General features: G+C 43.8%; 2 long non-coding RNA genes across 2 annotated transcripts; both read left to right on the forward strand.

Annotated features, from left to right (window-relative positions):
• The first annotated feature begins 221 nt into the window (after positions 1 to 221).
• Positions 222 to 2,002, forward strand: LOC136405613 (uncharacterized). The gene is made up of 3 exons (XR_010751548.1): positions 222 to 268; positions 321 to 638; positions 1,471 to 2,002. It is a non-coding gene; the product is annotated as an uncharacterized lncRNA (long non-coding RNA).
• Positions 2,003 to 2,125: 123 nt separating this feature from the next.
• Positions 2,126 to 3,876, forward strand: LOC136405775 (uncharacterized). The gene is made up of 3 exons (XR_010751571.1): positions 2,126 to 2,481; positions 2,585 to 3,500; positions 3,763 to 3,876. It is a non-coding gene; the product is annotated as an uncharacterized lncRNA (long non-coding RNA).
• The last annotated feature ends 16,046 nt before the right edge of the window (positions 3,877 to 19,922 follow it).

Genomic DNA, 19,922 nt, shown 5'->3' on the forward strand with positions numbered 1-19,922 from the left:
ACAAGGTCCCTGTGACGCTAAGAACAAAGAGTTCAGCAACATCCTGCATTGAGTCAGAGACCCTTATCAGAAGTTTATGTTTGAAATTCTCCACTGAGTAATAACCCCCCCGTAACTGTGCACGACCTCCCTAGCCAATGACTAACAGCCACATCAGCTTCTGTATGATGCTTGCTCATCCTAGATAGCCACCCTATAAAAAGGAGCCATTTTAGAAGCTCGGGGCTGCAGTGTTCCCCTGTGTGGGTTACCTGCAGTCCCTGCACAGGTTTGGGGGGCTGCAGTGTTCCCCTGTGTGGGTTACCTGCATCCCTGTGTAGGTTTGGGGGGCTGCAGTGTTCCCCTGTGTGGGTTACCTGCAGTCCCTGCACAGGTTTGGGGGGCTGCAGTGCTCCCTTGCATGGGTTGCCTGCAGTCCCTGTGCAGGTCTGCAATAAAACTTATAAAATTCACTTTGCGTCTGCTGTGGCCTGTCTCGCCAGGATATAACAGATGGAGGCCCCAGCGAGATTGGCCGTGTAAGACCCCTCCTCACGGAGTGGGCTGCAGCAGATGTTGGCAGCTGGCCAGCCTCTGGCAGTTGCTGTTTGAAACGAAATTTGGCTGATTTGAAACATTTGGAGTCTTGAGACTGTTTGGTAAGGAAGCTTCCTCTTTGAATATTTGGAAACAGAGCTCTGGTTAGAAAAGGGTGTAGTGGAGCAGGCGGGATGCCACCTGATTTCTCCCCACCAGGTCAGTCGGGGAACGCAGGACGCTGCCTTCTCCCTTTGGTTTTGGTTTAGAAGTTTTGTTTGTTTTGTGTGCATATTTGGTTTGTTTGTCTGCTTTGCCCATTGCTTCCTCACAGGATTGCTTCGAGAGTCAAGGGCCATGGGTCAGGGGCAATCTGCTGCCCTAATGCCTCTTCAGTGCTTGCTTTATAACTTTTCTGATTTCTCTCGCAGGGCACGAGACTACGGGACCCCTGTTGATTCCGCCACGTTGCGGACTCTTTGTGAACTAGAATGGCCAACTTAAGAGCAGACTGGCCAAACCAAGGATTACTAGACCCATAGAAAACATAGAGAGTTTAGCGTACTATCACCAGCACCCACCTGCAGGCAGGTGGCACGGTCAGTATGCAGCCAGTATAGCAGCAGAGGTAGAGAAAGAAAAGGCAGCCAGGCTGCAGCTGGCTGCAGGAGAAGCGGCAGGCTCCCCTCACAGTTTCAGGCACATGCCCCTCCCCCTTGGGCACCGGCTCAAGGGCTGAACCACTGCTTAGTCAGGCAAAAGATAACAGTGCAGTAAGCTAGAGGTTATCATCACCTTGCTACAGCCCCCTGCCCTCTTCTGCTTTGGCTCCGGGGAATCCCCACCTCCTATCTAGAGCCAGACCCAAGGAGAAGATTTAGGGAATTACGGACCCTTCTAAACCCACTGCTTTAGGCTTCTTTAAATACAAGATACCCAGTTTTGCTCTCTTAGTCAAGCCCCTCAGTGAGATCTTCTGAGCATGGCTTTTAAGGTCTATAATGACCAAGGAAGTAACAGAAAAGGCAAATAAGGCCCAAAAGAAGTCAGGAAATACCAACTTTTGGCTCCAGCGCCCTAAGGGGCTTCATAGCTTTCATCAAGGCCCTGCTCCAAAGTGGAAAGAAAGGTCATTGAACTGAAGCCTGCCAGGCTTCCGGGCCCCACCAGTTGACACACCTGTGCTGTGGAAAGAGGGACATGAGAAGGTAAGCTGCCCCCTTGCTCCATGGAGGGAGGGTTCAGTCTCTTCTAGCCCTGCTCCAGCTATCTGTGACCTGACTTTGCCCAGCATGCTGGGAATTGCCACTGAAGGCCTAAGGACATCGTTCAGGAGCCTAAGGTATTTCTTCCAAGTAGCAGATAAGCTAATCTCATTTCTTGTAAACACAAGGGCCATCTACTATGCCTTGCTTGAATATTTAAGTTTTATTTATCCCTCAAAGATCTCTACTGTGGGTATTGACAGTCTGGTTTTATTGCTTTATGTTTAGTGTATCCTTTATTTCTCTTATCTCAATGCCCCATGCCTATTATAGGCTGGGACCTGCTGCTAATTCCAGCTAGAAGCAGTAGTCACTAGGACTTTAACTGCAAAGTGTAGAAATGTAACACCCTTTCCCTAAGTACTTACAGGTTTTATAGGTTACTCAGCAAACTGTTCAAAGACTGTCCAAGAGGCACTTCTAGCAGTACACCACCCAAGGACTGACTCCCACCTAGATGGGTCCAGACACCATGATCCTGACAACTCCCACTACTGCCAAAGTAGAAGGCATACCTGCCTGGGTCCACCGCAGCCAGCTGAAGCTTGCAGTCCCAGCAGAGACACCTTTGTGGAAGCAAAGACTGACCCCACCAACCCTTGTAAGCTGACCCTGAGAAGGACAGCATGCCCTGCTTCAGCCACAAACCAGAAGTTAACTGGTCCACACATGGAGACTTTGGGGAGGGAGGGAAACTAAGGTAAAGGAAAGCCAAGTAAGTCATCTTAAGGTTTGATGCATGCACTGCTATAAGTCATATAGAAAGTGGGTATAAGTCCCTTGGCTGAGAGAGAAGCTACAAGGTAAATGAAAGTTATGTATGTGCTCATAGCTACCACTATAGAATAATCTGTGAATATTGGTCATATGTCCAATAGGCTACTTAGGAAAAGGACACCTCCAAAAAGCAATCTTTAAAAGAGGATTACTTAGTACTAACTTAGTCTTTGCTGAAGGTTAAGGTTTTTAGAATATAAGAATTCTGATAAATTAGAAAGGAATTGTATGGTTTTGATAATAGAAGGTATAAGGTGTAGAGGTACTTTTGAAAAGAAAAGGAAAAGCAAGTTGTTATGAAGGCCAGTTATTCCTGGATAAGAAAGTGCATAAAAGTTGAAAGTTTGTGTAAGTTGCAGAAGGTTAGTGTAAGTTGCAGAAGGTTTGTGCAAATTGTAAGAAGTTAGTACAGAGAAGAAAAATGCAAGGCAGAAAGAAATTAGTCTGTAAAGCTTGTAGTACTAAGGGCACACTATCAGCGTGCCAGCACATACTAGGGAGGACCCCTGACCCAATTAGCTTATAGCTACAGCTAAAGTAGAAAATTCTCATGAGCCCCAGCCTTATACCATTCTCCCCACTGATGAAGAATCAAGGATTTGATTTATGCCCAAAAGAGATGGGGGAATGTTAGATTCAAGGAGTACTGACATGCTGGGGCTGCCGAGAGTGTACAAGGTCCCTGTGACGCTAAGAACAAAGAGTTCAGCAACATCCTGCATTGAGTCAGAGACCCTTATCAGAAGTTTATGTTTGAAATTCTCCACTGAGTAATACCCCCCCCCGTAACTGCGCACGACCTCCCTAGCCAATGACTAACAGCCACATCAGCTTCTGTATGATGCTTGCTCATCCTAGATAGCCACCCTATAAAAAGGAGCCATTTTAGAAGCTCGGGGCTGCAGTGTTCCCCTGTGTGGGTTACCTGCAGTCCCTGCACAGGTTTGGGGGGCTGCAGTGTTCCCCTGTGTGGGTTACCTGCAGTCCCTGCGCAGGTTTGGGGGGCTGCAGTGTTCCCCTGTGTGGGTTACCTGCATCCCTGCGCAGGTTTGGGGGGCTGCAGTGTTCCCCTGTGTGGGTTGCCTGCATCCCTGTGCAGGTTTGGGGGGCTGCAGTGTTCCCCTGTGTGGGTTACCTGCATCCCTGCGCAGGTTTGGGGGGCTGCAGTGTCCTCCTGTGTGGGTTACCTGCAGTCCCTGTGCAGGTTTGGGGGGCTGCAGTGCTCCCTTGCATGGGTTGCCTGCAGTCCCTGTGCAGGTCTGCAATAAAACTTATAAAATTTACTTTGTGTCTGCTGTGGCCTATCTCGCTGGGATGTAACAAGGGACATTACACAAATTACAATACCACAAATCATACAGTTTCAGCTATTACAAAGGTACATTTCACCAGTCTCTGAGCACTTTGCCAAAAGCATAAAATGTCCTCAAACTTCTTTCTAGCCATGGGAAAAGCTTCCCAGGGCAGGAGGAGGGCCTCCAGCAAAGCTGTCCCCCATGCCCATCAGGGTATTTCACATTGTCCAAAATCTGTAAGTCCATCCATCAAAGGAGCCAGTGCCCACTCTGGTCATAGTCCAGAATCAGACCATACACATGGGGCCTCAGCCACCCCCCTCATCCCTGCCATCCTGGCAGGTCTTACAATGTCCCAAGGAGGAGCACGTGGCAATGGCATCCAGCATTTCCATCCCATCTTTGCTCCGGAAAATCACAATCTACCAGGGGTGTAGTAGGTATCCTTGCTACTGGGTTCTTATCTTCTGGAGACTGCAGATCACAACCCCAGTTCGATTCCCCTCATGATCCAAAGGGGAACTGAAAACACCAGCTCCCACTGCCGGGCTTGAGCCGCAGGTCGCCGCTGCCTTCTGCTCTGCGGGCTTTGAATCCCAGGCCCCAGCCTCTGCTCCAGCCTCAGCCCTGGCCTCCCACTGCTGCTGGCTCTCCACAGTATCCAGGGCAATCTGCAACTCATGAACCTGTGATTCTTTCTCTAGCGGCTGCTCCACTTCCAAGCGAATCTCATGAACCTGTTCAGCCTCTTTCTCTGGTGCTTGTTCCAGCTCCAGGGTTAGCATCTCTTTCTTTTACATTTGCTTCAGCTCCTTCCACTGCTCAGTTTGCAGGTCCCAGGCAGTCTCTTCCACAGAGCTCTCGGATTCCTCACACATGGCTGTAAAATCAGCTAGCCTACGGTCCCCCCAAAAACAGCCATGGGGAACCATAATAGCAGCCAGTCTTCTACTCCACAGCTCAAAGGTGGTGGTGGCTCCTTGCTGATCTGTATCAAATCCTGCCACAGACTATGCCAAATGCATGGCCAGTAGCTGCAGCCACCATGTTGGGCAGATAAAATGTATTATGCTCACTTTGTTAAAGAGGCCGTTGCCCAGGTGGTATTAATGTGTGTTGGGGTGGGCTAAAGGCAGGCAGAATCCTTGTAGCCTGGGGCTTGGTTTTGGGATTAAGCCTTTCCTACCCTTTTTGGTGTAAGGTGGTACAATCCTATCATGCCTCAGAGAAGTGACTTTGTATTAGAGACTTCCCTATTATGTATATTGGATTAAGGGTTTGGATTTCTACACTATAAAATGGGGATGGAATGAGAGTTTGCTCTCTTGGTTCCTGAGGTTAGCATGAGAGAGCAGAGAGAATAGAGCCAGCAGCAGGAGGAGGCCACGTGGAGGAGACCAGGAAAAGCAGCCAAGATGGCGGAGTGCTGAGTGAGAGGCCAGTCTGTGTAGAGTTTGTATCTGGGATAAGGAAGAAAATGGGGAACTGAGGAGAATAAGGTTGGTGAGCTAGAAACCTTTGATTCTAGGAAACTCGGATAAGTCAGTGGCTTTGTGAGCACTGAGTGTGACTGGGTTTTGGAGCCCAGTGTGTATTTTTACTTGCCCGCCGGGTGCAAGGTAGGATTAAAGGTTATGGCCCACCAGTTTTTGGCTCCATGGTTTCTTTACCGACTGTCCGAATCCAATGCGAACCTGCATGGGCCAGAAGGCTGCTGTGATAGTGGCCCCAGCCCTGCCTCCTGGCCTTACACACCATCACAGCCGCCTGACCCATGCAGGTTCACATTTTATTCAGACAGACGGTAATGAAACAATGGAGCCAAAAACTGGTGGGCCATTATATTTAATCTCAGCTTGCATCTGGTGGGCAAGAAATACACACAGTGGGAAAACACTTCCCTTTCCATTCAGGGCTCCCAAAGCCACTGACTCATCCGAGTTTTCTAGAATCAAAGGTTTCTACCTCACCAGCCTTATTCACCTCTGTTCCCCATCTCCTCTCTGCACAAACTCTGCACAAACTAGCTTCTCCTTCAGCACTTCGCCATCTTGGCTGCTTCTCCTCTGTAATGCTAATTTCAGGAACTGAGAGAGAAAGTTCCTGATCTGTCTCATTTTATAATGTAGAAATCAAAACCTTTAATCCAATGTTGGTCAAATAAGTTTGTAAATATGATATATATGTTTGCTTGCTTGTGATTTATATTGGGTGTGGGGGACAGGCTATAAGCAGACAGGGTCATCGTAGCCTAAGGCTTAGTTTTAAGACTAAGCTTTTCCCCCACCCTTAACTGATTGCATGATCTGGGTGGTGCACTCTCATGAGGAATCCAATTATGCCTCAGATAAGTGACTTTGTATCAGAGACTTCCTTATTTGTATATTGGATTAAGGGTTTTTGGTTTTCTACACCAGGGGTCCCCAAACTACGGCCCGCGGGCCATTTATCCAGCCCCCACCGCACTTCCAGAAGGGGCACTGTTGGGCAGATAAAATGTATTATGCTCACTTTGTTAAAAATGGCGCTGCCCACGTGAGGCCGTTGCCCAGGTGATATTAATGTGTGTTGAGAATCCTTGTAGCCTGGGGCTTGGTTTTGGGATTAAGCCTTTCCCACCCTTTTTGATGTGGGGTGGTACAATCCAATCATGCCTCAGAGAGGTGACTTTGTATTGGAGACTTCCCTACTTTGTATATTGGATTAGAGGTTGTGAAGCTACAGTATAAAGTGGGGGCAAAACGGGAGTTTGCCCTCTTGGTTCCTGAGATTATCATTAGAAGAGAGAGTAGAGGAGAGCAGAGAAAGGCCACGTGGAGGAGACCAGGAGAAGCAGCCAAGCTGGCGGAGTGCTGAGTGAGATGCCAGTTTGTGTAGAGTTTGTATCTGGGATAAGGAAGGAGATGGGGAACTGAGGAGAATAAGGCTGGTGAGCTAGAAACCTTTGATTCTAGGAAACTCGGATAAGTCAGTAGCTTTGTGAGCACTGAATGTGAGTGGGTTTTTGTTGGGCAGATAAAATGTATTATGCTCACTTTGTTAAAGATAACACGAGGAGGCCGTCGCCCAGGTGATATTAATGTGTGTTGGGGTGGGCTAAATGCAGGCAGAATCCTTGTAGCCTGGGGCTTGGTTTTGGGATTAAGCCTTTCCTACCCTTTTTGATGTGAGGTGGTACAATCCTATCATGCCTCAGAGAAGTGACTTTGTATTAGAGACTTCCCTATTATGTATATTGGATTAAGGGTTTGGATTTCTACACTATAAAATGGGGTCGGAGCAGGAGCTTGGGCTCTTGGTTCCTGGGATCATTAGAGGAGAGAACAGAGCAGAGAGCAGAAAAAGGCCACGTGGAGGAGGCCAGGAGAAGCAGCCAAGATGGTGGAGTGCTGAGTGAGATGCCAGTTTGTGTAGAGTTTGTATTTGGGATAAGGAAGGAGATGGGGAACTGAGGAGAATAAGTCTGGTGAGCTAGAAACCTTTGATTCTAGGAAACTCGGATAAGCCAGTGGCTTTGTGAGCACTGAGTGTGACTGGGTTTTGGAGCCCAGAGTGTATTTTTACTTGCCCGCCGGGTGCAAGGTAGGATTAAAGGCTATGGCCCACCAGTTTTTGGCTCCATGGTTTCTTTACCGACTGTCCGAATCCAATGCGAACCTGCATGAGCCGGGCGGCTGCTCTGATTCTGGCCCTGGCTGTGGCTGCTGGCTTTACAGTTTTGGAGCCCAGTGTATGTTTTTACTTGCCCGCCGGGTGCAAGCTAGGATTAAAGACTATGGCCCACCAATTTTTGGCTCCATTGTTTCTTTACCGACTGTCCGAATCCAATGTGAACCTGCATGGGCCAGGAGGCTGCTGTGATAGTGGCCCTGGCTGCTGGCTTTACAGGCACCTCTTTCATTGGTGGTCAGTGAGAGGAGCATAGTTCCCATTGAAATACTGGTCAGTTTGTTGATTTAAATTTACTCATTCTTTATTTTAAATATTGTATTTGTTCCCGTTTTGTTTTTTTACTTTAAAATAAGATATGTGCAATGTGCGCAGGGATTTGTTCATATTTTTTTTATAGTCTGGCCCTCCAAAAGTCTGAGGGACAGTGAACTGGCCCCCTGTGTAAAAAGTTTGGGAACCCCTGTTTTACACTATAAAGTGGACAGACCAGGAGCTTGCTCACACAGTTCCTGCTATCACGATTGCAGGGGCTTCCCTGGTCCCTTGCCCTTCATGGGAAAAGCTGGTTTTCTGCTTTTCCCTTGTCTTCTTTTGTGGTTTGCCTGTCTTGGTGAGGCAATAAATATGATGGCCCCTCATCCTCCGACTCTGCCATTTCTTTACCATCTGCCCGAATCCAATGGGAATCTGCATGTGAATGGCCACCATGGCGGCTCCTGGCCGTAAATCCAATATACAAATAGGGAAGTCTCTGATACAAAGTCACTTATCTGAGGCATAAATGGGATTCCTCATAAGAGTGCACCACCCATATCATGCAACAGTCAAGGGTGTGGGGAAAAGCTTAATTTTGAAAAGACCTTAGTATTAAAAGGGTGGGAAAGGCTTAATCTTAAAATTAAGCCTTAAGCTATAATGACTTTGCTGGCTTGCAGCCTGTCTCACACACCCAATGCAAACTATAAGCAAGCAAACATATATATTATATTTAAAAACTTATTTGACCAACATATACCAAAATATATTAACTGGCTCTAAGTGCCAAAATTCTATCAAATTACTAAATTAGAAGTGAGGGTATGTTCCAATTTTGTCATCAACAGGTCCTCTTTGAATGCCAGCACAAAATAAGGAATGTGAAGCCTCAGTGTTGGGCAGATAAAATATATTATGCTCACTTTGTTAAAGATGACGCTGCCCACGTGGAGGCCGTTGCCCAGGTGATATTATTGTGTGTTGGGGGTGGGCTAAAGGCAGGCAGAATCCTTGTAGCCTGGGGCTTGGTTTTGGGATTAAGCCTTTCCCACCCTTTTTGATGTGGGGTGGTACAATCCCATCATTTCCCAGATAAATGACTTTGTATTAGAGACTTCCCTATTTTGTATATTGGATTAAAGGTTTGGATTTCTACACTATAAAATAGGGGCAGAATGGGAGCTTGCATGCTTGGTTCCTGAAATTATCATTAGAGAGCAGAGAAAGGCCACGTGGAGGAGGCCAGGAGAGGCAGCCAAGATGGCAGAGTGTTGAGTGAGAAGCCAGTTAGTGCAGAGTTTGGGCAGGGAGAAGGAAGGAGATGGGGAACAGAGGTGAATAAGTCTGGTGAGCTAGAAACCTTTGATTCTAGGAAACTCGGATAAATCAGTAACTTTGTGAGTGCTGAATGAGTGGGTTTTGGAGCCCAGTGTGTGTTTTTACTCCTGGCTTTACACTCAGCATAGATTGCCATCAGCCCTTAGAAAGCAATCTGGTTCAGGAATCCAGAATGACCATTCAGCTTAAAGCAAAAAAAATGCGCTAGAAGCAGTGGTCATGGGGCTTGGAAAGCAGCTACAGAGAGAGAGAATGTGAAAGCAGTTCCAGTGCATTGTGAACTTTTCCTGAGTGTGACTCCTATTCCTTCTGACAGTTCTCAGTGGAAATGAAGTGAGGTTGAGTTGCATCTACAGGGAATATGAAATGGTGATGTTGTCAGCATGGACTTGGTGAAATTTCATCAACATATTAAGGACATTCAAACCAGCAAAGAGGGTTAGGGGAGGGGAGGGGCACAAAGAAAACCAGATAGAAGGTGACGAAAGACAATTTGACTTTGGGTGAGGGGTATTGTAAAGCCAGTAGCCAGGGCCACCATCACAGCAGCCTAGCCCATGCAGGTTCCCATTGGATTCGGACAGTCGGTAAAGAAACAATGGAGCCAAAAACTTGTGGGCCATTAGCTTTAATCCTAGCTTGCACCCGGCGGGCAAGTAAAAACACACACTGGGCTCCAAAACCCACTCACATTATGTGTTCACAAAACTACTGACTTATCCGAGTTTCCTAGAATCAAATGTTTCTAGCTCACCAGACTTTATTCACCTCTGTTCCCCATCTCCTTCCTCCTTCCTGCACAAACTGGCTTCTCACTCAACACTCTTCCATCTTGGCTGCTTTCCCCTGGCCTCCTCCACATGGCCTCTCTCTGCTCTCTGCTCTGCTCTCTCCTCTAAAGTTAATCTCAGGAACCAAGAGAGTAATCTCCCGTTCTGCCTCCATTTTATAGTGTAGAAATCCAAACCTTTAATCCAATATACAAAATAGGGAAGTCTCTAATACAAAGTCACTTATCAGAGACATGATGGGATTGTACCAACCCACATCAAAAAAGGTGGAAAAGGCTTAATCCTAAAACCAAGCCCTAGGCTACAAAGATTCTGCCTGCCCACAGCCCGCCCCCAACACACATTAATATCACCTGGGTGACGGCCTCCACGTGGGCAGCACCATCTTTAACAAAGTGAGCATAATATATTTTATCTTCCCAACAGGTATGCAACATAATCAAATGTCAAAATAATCTGGAGATGTTTTCTCTGAACATATGTACTATGATTTATCAATGTCACCCCATTAAAATTATTTTTGAAAAATAAAATTACTATGCAGTTTAAAAACAAAAAAACAAAACAAAACAGCAAAGACTTTATTATAGATCCAGTTGTATTGGCTAAAAATTTACTTAATAATCTAAAAAGTTTAATCTCTTGAATGTATTAAGACACTCAATATTGGTATCTGTTAGCACTGGCTATAATAATTTTGTGTTTACTCTATATTTTTCAAGTCTGTCTCTGAATTGGAATCTGGGAAATCAGACAAGTACAAATCTCAGCAATAAATTAAAATTAAAAAGTAAAAAAAGGAGATATATGGGAGACTACAGGCTGGCAAAGCCCTCACAGTTTAAGGCTTAGCCAATGGCTAAGATCTTTTCCCACACCTCCATATTGGCTATAAAGTGAGTATTTGTACTCTCTTGCTTGATGACATTGCTAGAAGCAGTTTACATGCCCTTCTTCTTACCCTTTATTTGTTCTGATGTTGATTTCAGTTATACAGGGTAGAGGGTTTTCTGCATTTGGGAGAATACTTGGGTTGCCTTGGAGATGTGTGACTTTGTATCAGAGACTTCCTTATTTGTTTATAGGGGTTTTTTTGTTTTTTGTATGTGTGGGTTTTTTTAAGGCTTTATCCATTTAAGCATCACATGTGCCTTGACAGGGCAAGCCCAGGGTTCTGAACCAGCGACCTCAGCGTTCCAGGTTGATGCTTTATCCACTGTGCCACCACAGGTCAGGTCGAGACTTCCTTATTTGAATATGGCTCTGCACTATATAACAAAACAGGCCAGGGGCTTTGCTTTCACTCTTGCAAACTAGCTACCTGCATTGCAAAGAGACTTCCCGATCTTACTCTTTTTTCTCTCTTAATTTATTTCTTCATTTCACAACATTCTCACTCAGCACCTGGACAATTACTAGCAATGCTGGTCTGCACCAAAAGTTTTTATCTCTTTCATGCAGGTGGGACTGTTAGGTCAGTGCCTCAGCAGAACACTAGCATTCCAGTTGCACCCTTCAACATATTGATTCATCAAAAAGAGTGCATAGGGATTATTGCTTCATTGTTCTTTGATCAGCTTTACTGGTTTTTTTTTTATCTTGGGTCCCTCTGATCCTATTTAGGTTTTTGATATTTGTTCTACTGACTTCCTTTGTCCATGGGTTTAGCAGGTACAAATAGCATTAACTGAGTCTCTGTCCTTTATTTCCCAGACCAGGGTGATTTAAGTTATTCACTCTATGGTCAGAGAAGAGAAGTGCAAACCTTTTGTTCTCAAGCATTTTTGGGTGGGTAAGATAAGGACTTGAAATTCACTAACTAGTTGTAAATAGGTCAAATTGTTTAGCCTTGTTTATCTTGTCTCGGATTCTCCATTCCACTTGCCCAAAACTTCTCCTAGTTTCTTACTATCCTGCCTCAGAAGCAGACCCTTCCCCAGTTGAGCATTTAGATGTGTTCCCGGCTTTGGCTGACGCCTTGATTGCCAGCCACTGAGGAATCTGAGTAGAGGATGTAGCTCAGCAGTGCTGTGCTGCATAACATATTTTTCCAAACTGGCAACTTGAAGCTAATGCAAGGAGACAGATAAAATGGCACTTAAAGTTCAGCATAAGGACACAGGACATATAGATTCCTAGAACATGGAGAGAAGGTGGGTAACCCAGACCGAATGTAATAGAGATGTTTTCAGAGTGACCTCTACATTGTTTCTTGATGATTTCTGAATATTCAAAAATTGTATAAAGGTGTATTTCATTTAACAACACGTATTTAATTGAGTATCTATAATGCACAGCTCATGGTTGTAGGCATTATAAACAAAATAAAAAAATTATATTTGCCCTTGTGGAAGTGAGGTTTCAGTAGTAAGACAATAATTAATATACAGAATGAAGATCATGTTACATGCTGAAAAATACTAACTGAAAGAACTAGTTACTGCAGATCATCACTAACTATGAAGAGAAGGCTTTGTGATATTTCCTGATCCATACCACAGACACTTCCCCTTTGTTTTCCTCTGAGAACCTGCCCCACCATTTCTGACATTTCTGGATGTTGGTGTACTTATTCCCTACCTCACTTACTCCTTATATTTCCTATGAAAGCCAAGACTGAACAGTGACTAGTAGCCACATACTGAGTCCTCAAGAGCTAAGTAAAATTTTTTTCTCCTCCCAGAGCAGAGCCCAGCTATCAGCATCACCCTTGTACTGTGCTGAGGGAGAGGCAGGCTGGGCTTTCTCTCAGGGCCCAGCAGCAATGCTGAGTCTTTTACCCTGCAAGGGAAAAAGTATGCCAGCCCCTCGGTATCAAGTATTGTCTGAAAAAAAGGCAAGATTGTTTTAAAGCATATTGATAGATGGAAAAACAATAATTATGGGTGCCAAAGCTAAGAGGAGTTGGATGGAGTCCCAGTGTCTCTAAAAGAAGATTTAACCAAAGAGAGGAAAAAGTTTAATTTGTTCTATGATTCTCAAAGAAAGGGTGACTCAAAATGAGAAATGTATTTACATTACATGGAAATAAAATGTCACAAGTGGATATAATCCTCCCTGAACAGGAGGAGGTAATCCACTGAGAAGCAGCAGTTGACCTCTGAGCATAGTCCCATTTGCTAGTTTTGTAATTCTCTGTTCTTAGATTCTGTGAATCCCAAACTATTTATAAATCCTTAGTAAAAGTTGCATCCAAATCTATGCTTGGCTCTGGGGAATTGACAAGCCTACCTCACATGGAAACAGAGTAACAGCATTTTCATCCCTCCTCTTGAGGCAAATATTGATAACAGCAGTGACAACTTTTGGCAGGTACAGCCACACACAGATAAGGGGCAAATCTAGTCCCATTGAAAGCAGTAGCAGAAAAATTCCAAGAGGGCAACGGAGTAGGTGGACGTTCCAACTGCCACCTCCCAAGACAAAATTGGATTAGAAATTAAGAACAATCATCTTGAAAAACCAACTTTGGACTAAATGAAGAGAAGTCTATAACCAAGGATCACCGAAGAAGCCACACTGAGACTGGAAGGAACTGTGGTTAAGGTTGGTTGAGGCCCATGGCCCCCCAAAAATATTAATCCCCTTAAAAAAGAGAGAGACAGGGAAAATAAAAATACATGTGTTAAGCATATTTTTAAATAAATAAAAAATATTATTATGTACTATTAATGTTAAAATTGCACATATGAAACCAAACATGGTGTCATTAGAAAAAAGTATAAAGTTGGGGTATTGCAGGGCCTTTCAGATGTCAGGGCCCAAGGTACAAACCAGGTTTATCTGTGGTTAAATGTGCCCCTGTATGGAGATGCGAAAAGGGCTGCCCCACTCCCAGGAGCGAGCAGCGACTAAGGGTCCAGAGGTACTCTGACTGCAGGAAGAGCAGCCCTTTTCGCGTGGGTATGGGTAGTCAGGACCAAACCCGAAGCCCCAGAGCCTAGAAGAGGTGTGCCACAGCATTTGGGGGTAGAAAGAGCCAGATTGCTGTCTGTAAGAAAGAAACAGAGCTCTCAGAGATGCAGGTTTAGTCTAAAAAGGCCTGCAGAGAAAATCTTGTTCTCAGTCACTTACCCACGGCTCTGGTGGAGGGAGAGCTGAGAAGAATAGTGTTGCATGCAGAAAGTGTAAAGTTGGAGGCACAGGGAGAGACATGGTTTGGGGTAGCCACCGGAACCCATGTACTGAGTCATTCTCCAATACCATAATCGCCATCTTTCTTCGGTGGAGCAGTCCCATTTCAGCGGCATCATTCTGGGAAAAAGCTATTGCTCTGCCCTTAAGAGTCTTCTTTGTCTAACCCAATGGAAACTGGGTCATTCTGAGAGGCCAGGAAGCAGGGGCACTACAGTGAGTCACTTTTCTGTTGTTGAGGCCAAAGCTTTCCCCCACACACTCCTGAGTCTAAGATGGATAATTCTGCCTCATGGGAGCCTCAGTAGAAACTGTCTAGACTGTAGGCAGACCAATCTCTGGGTCTCTGAGGTCACACATTAATAATGTGTGCAAAAAAAGTCTGGACGGACTGACACCTGGGGCTGAGGAGAGGAGCCATACACATCACCCTTCCTAATTTCCAAGTTGCCAGAGGCAACCAAGGGTCAGGAAACTTTTGGGCTGAGAGATCCATGAACACCACATATTTTAAAATGTAATTCCATGAGAGCCATACAACGACCCGTGTACATACACATTATCCAATAAAAATTTGGTGTTGTCCAGGAGGACAGCTGTGATTGGCTCCAGCCACCCACAGCCATGAACATGAGTGGTAGGAAATGAATGGATTGTAATACATGAGAATGTTTTATATTTTTAACATTATTATTATTTTTTATTAAAGATTTGTCTGCCACAAAAGAGCCACATCTGGCTCACAAGCCATAGGTTCCCAACCCCTGCTCTAGACTCTACCAGAAGATTTTTGAGGGGCCAAGCCCAACAAATAGCCAGCAGACAGGCTATAGGAGGCAGGACTCATGAAACCTTGGCCTTTTAAGAGAATCCTCCCTCAGACCCAGAGTGGGTAAAAGCCAGCCTAGGTGTGCAACTGGTATTTCCATGTGCACCTTGGCCCAGTAGAGGCAGCCACAAACTCTGAATTGCTTGTAGCTCCAAGAAGGTTGCTGAAGGCCAGTCACAGAAAGTGTTTCCCACTGGCTAGTGCTGGGTTTTTACCAGGGAGGCCCAGGCCTGGCATATCTAGTGGCCAGGTGCAGAAAGCATTGGTTCAGAACCTAACATCCCTTGCTAGAGTGGTATACTAAGGAAAGGCTCCTCACACCTGGCCAAGCTGAGGTGAATTCCACTCTCGTGATCAGTAATGGCACAGTGGCTCGTGCATTGGATACAATATAGCTTCATAGTATATTGACTAGGTGGGAGCTGGCTATCCTGCCTAGCTGGGCTAAACTCCACAGGGGGAAGGAATATAGTCTTGGAGTATGGACATTTAATGTGTGATTCCCTGTGAGCCTTTTGTTAGATCTGGTCGAGGGGCTTAGCCACTTTCAGGGGGGGACACAGTCAGCCCCTGCAGATGACTATCTCAGTCGTCCTCTCTGAGACCAGGGTCTCAACAGCTGTAAGAAATTCTGCAGAAAGGACTGTCAGCCACATTTGACCTGTACCTGTTCCTCACCTTGTTGGAGAGAAATAAAATTAAAGTATCCAGCAGTGGATGAAGGATTAAGCTCTGGAGTTTGGGCCACGTTCCCCATACTGAGCTCCTGACCAAGAGACCCCTGAAGTAGGGGGTTCCACTAAAATTGTATTTCCAACCCCAGCTGCCCTAACTCATCAAGCATGCTACCTGTAGAGGGGTTAGAGGTGAGGCCAATGTGAGCCCACACTATAGTCTTTCTACAGAAGACTCTCTGAGAAGACCAGGCAGCTACAAGAGTAAGAGTAGCAGCTAAAAATGGAGACAAATCTTACAGAACTTAGGTCTTTTACAGAGCTGCTGTCATCTCTAAGCTGGAGAAAGCTGATACTTATAAAAATATTGTCCCTCCCACAGTGCCCATACACAGATAATGCAGACACAAACAGCAAAAAGTGCAGTAGCTGCGAACTGGTAGCCCACAGTGGGTTTCAAACATCAGCTGATGCCAACCCAAGAAGAACTAGAGCCAAAATTACTGGAAGTGGGTGGCAGGCAGCAACAACTCTAGACTCAACTATCTATACAAACAGCACACACAAAGGTGGAGTCCAGCAGGCACCAGACACTGTAGACAATAAATATGCCCAACAGGACAGACATTGCACAGTGTGTAATACACATGATCAAGTTTGATCCTTAGAACCACCCAGCCTGAAGGGATGACCATGCCTACAAAAGGATCAACTGCATCTAATACACACATACAACAAGAGGGAAAATTGTTCCTTCAAGAGGTATTTTTAGAACAAGAAAAACAAGTGGCCCAGAGAACAGTACCACAGATCCAATCTTCTTCATAAAGACCTCACAAAAATTTCACAATCAGACTGCATTACCTAATACACAGACAAATGGGTGGACAGAGAAATGTGACTGAAATGAATCAACAAGAAAAATCTCCAGAAAAAAAAAACTTAATGAGATGGAAGTAGCCCAACTACCAGATGCAGAGTTTAAAACAATGATTTTTAAAATGCTTAAGAATTTTAGAGCAACAATGAATAAAGCACCTAAATAAAGAGAAAGCAAGCATAAAAAAAGACATTGAAATTATAAAAAACCAGTCAGAAATGACAAACACAGTATCAGAAGTGAACACTGCACAGGAAACAATTAACAGCAAGCTGGATGAAGCAGAAGATCAAATCAGCAATTTAGAGGACAAGATAAACAAAAGTTTGGAAGCAGAGCAGTAAAAACAAAGTGGCTCAAAAAGTCTGAGGAAACTCTGAGAGAGCTCTGTGACAACACGATGAGAAACAACATCAGCATAATCAGGGTTCTTGAAGGAGAAGAGAACAAACAAGGGATAGAGAACTTGTTTGAAGAAATCATATCTGAAAACTTACATAAATTGATGAAGAAAAAAGTCACAAAAGTTCAAGAAGCACACAGAATCCCATTAAAGAGGAACCCAAGGAGGCCTACACCAAGACACATCATAATTAAACTGCCAAAATTAAGAGACAAGGAAAGAATACTAAAAGCCACTAGAAAAAAGCAGTTAATTACCTACAGAGGAGCCCCCATAAGAATGACATCTGACTTCTCAACAGAAATACTTGAGGCCAGAAGGTATTGGCAAAAAATATTCAAAGTGATGCAAAGCAAGAACATAAAACCACAACTTCTTTATTCAGCAAAGCTATCATTTAAAATTGAGGAGAAATAAAAAGCTTCCCAGACTAAAAGAAAACTCAAGAAATCCATTACAACTAAACCAATACCGCAAAAAATATTAAGGGGACTGCTGTAAAAAAAAAAGAGAAAAAGCCCTGGCCGGTTGGCTCAGTGGTAGAGCGTCGGCCTAGCGTGTGGAGGACCCGGGTTCGATTCCCAGCCAGGGCACACAGGAGAAGCGCCCATTTGCTTCTCCACCCCTCCGCCGCGCTTTCCTCTCTGTCTCTCTCTTTCCCTCCCGCAGCCAAGGCTCCATTGGAGCAAAGATGGCCTGGGCGCTGGGGATGGCTCTGCGGCCTCTGCCTCAGGTGCTAGAGTGGCTCTGGTCGCAACATGGCGACGCCCAGGATGGGCAGAGCATCACCCCCTGGTGGGCAGAGAGTCGCCCCTGGTGGGCGTGCCGGGTGGATCCCGGTCGGGCGCATGCGGGAGTCTGTCTGACTGTCTCTCCCTGTTTCCAGCTTCAGAAAAATGAAAAAAAAAAAAAAGAGAGAAAAAAAGTCAAGAAAAACAGATTGTATTTTTAAAGACTAAAATGGCAATAAATAAGTACACATCAATAATAACCTTAAATGTAATGGATTAAATGATTCAGTCAAAGGACATAGGGTAGCTACTTGGTTAAGAAACAGGACCCGTACACATGATTTCTATGAAAGACCCACCTCAGAACAAAAGATACACATAGACTGAAAGTGAAGGGATGGAAAAAAGTATTTCATGCAAATGGAAATAAAAAAAAAGTTGGGGTAGCAATATTTATATCTGACAAAATAGACTTTAAAACAAAGGCTATATAGTAAGGGATAAAGAAAGCCACTACATAATGATAAAGGGAGCAATTTAACAAGAGGATATAACCATTGTAAATATCCATGCATCTAATATAGGAGCACCTAAATATATAAAGCAGATTTTGATGGACATAAAGGTCCAGATCAACAGCAATACTATAATAGTAGGGGATTTTAATACCCCACTAACATCAATGGATAGATCTTCCAGATAAAAAATTAATAAAGAAACAGCACCTTAAATGACACACAAGATCAACTGGATTTAATAGATATCTTCAGAACCTTTCAACCCAAAGCAGCAGAATAAACATTCTTTTCAAGTGCTCATGGTACATTCTCTACGATAGACCACATGTTAGGAAACAAAACAAAACTCAATAAATTTAAGAAGATTGTAATTATATTAAGCATCTTTTCTGATCACAATGGCATGAAACTAGAAATCAACTACAGTAGAAAACCTGAAAAATATTCAAACACTTGGAGGCTAAATGCATGTTATTAAATAATGAATGAGTTAACAATGAGATCAAGAAAGAAATAAAAACTTCTCTTAAAACAAATGAAAATCAACATACAAAAAGAAAATTTATGGGACACAGCAAAAGCAGTCCTGAGAAGCAAGTTCATAGCATTATAGGCATACCTTAAGCAGCAAGAAAAAGCTCAAATAAACAACTTAACCCTGCATCTAAAAGAACTAGAAAAAACAAACAAACAAAAAAAAAACAAGTAAAGCCCAGAGGAAGTAGAAGGAAGGAAATAATCAAGATCAGAGCAGAAATAAATGACATAGAGGCTAAAAAAAAAGTACAAAAGATTAATGCAACCAACAGCTGGTTGTTTGAAAAAGTAAACAAGATTGACAAACCTTTAACCAGAATCATCAAGAAAAAAAAAAAAGAGGACTCAAATAAATAAAATTAGAAATGAAAGTGGAGAAGTAACAACTGACACTGCAGAAATACAAAGGATTGTAAAAAAAAAATACTATGAAGATCTATATGCAAAAAAACTGGACAACCTAGGTAAAATGGATAAATTCCTAGAAACATACAGTCTTCCAATACTCAATCTGGAAAAATCAGACAACCTAAACAGACTGGTTACAATAAATGAAATTGAATCAGTTATCAAAAAACTCCCTGCAAACAAAAGTCCTGCACCGGATGCCTTCATAGGTGAATTTTACCGAACATTCAAAGAAGAACTAACACCTATCCTTGTAAAGCTATTTCAAAAAATTCAAGAGGAGGGAAGACTTCCAAGCTCCTTTTAAGAGGCAAGCATTGTCCTCATTGCAAAACCAGGTAAAGACACTACAAAAAAAAAACAAAAAACAAAAACAACTATAGACCAATATCCCCGATGAAGTTTGATGCTAAAATTCTCAACAAAATATTAGCAAATCAGATCCAGGTATACATGAAAAAAATTATACATCATAATCAAGTGGGATTTAATCTGGGGAGGCAAGGCTGGTACAATATACACAAATCAATCAATGTGATTCATCACATAAACAAAGGGTAGGATAAAAATCACACAATTATAAAAATTGATGCAGAAAAAGCATTTGATAAAATCCAGCACCCATTCATGATCAAAACTCTCAGCAAAGTGGAAATACAATGAACCTACCTCAACATAATAAAGGCCATCTATGACAAACCCACAGCCAACATCATACACAATGGGCAAAAATGAAAAACAATCCCCTTAAGATCAGAAACAAGGCAGAGGTGCCCCCTTTCACCACTCTTATTCAACACACTTCTAGAAGTCCTAGCCACAGCAATCAGACAAGAAGAAAAAAGAAAAGGCATCCAAATTGGAAAAGATTAAGTAAAACTATAATTATTAGCTGATGA

Source organism: Saccopteryx leptura, chromosome 5 (assembly GCF_036850995.1).
Source record: "Saccopteryx leptura isolate mSacLep1 chromosome 5, mSacLep1_pri_phased_curated, whole genome shotgun sequence".
NCBI lineage: Eukaryota > Metazoa > Chordata > Mammalia > Chiroptera > Emballonuridae > Saccopteryx > Saccopteryx leptura.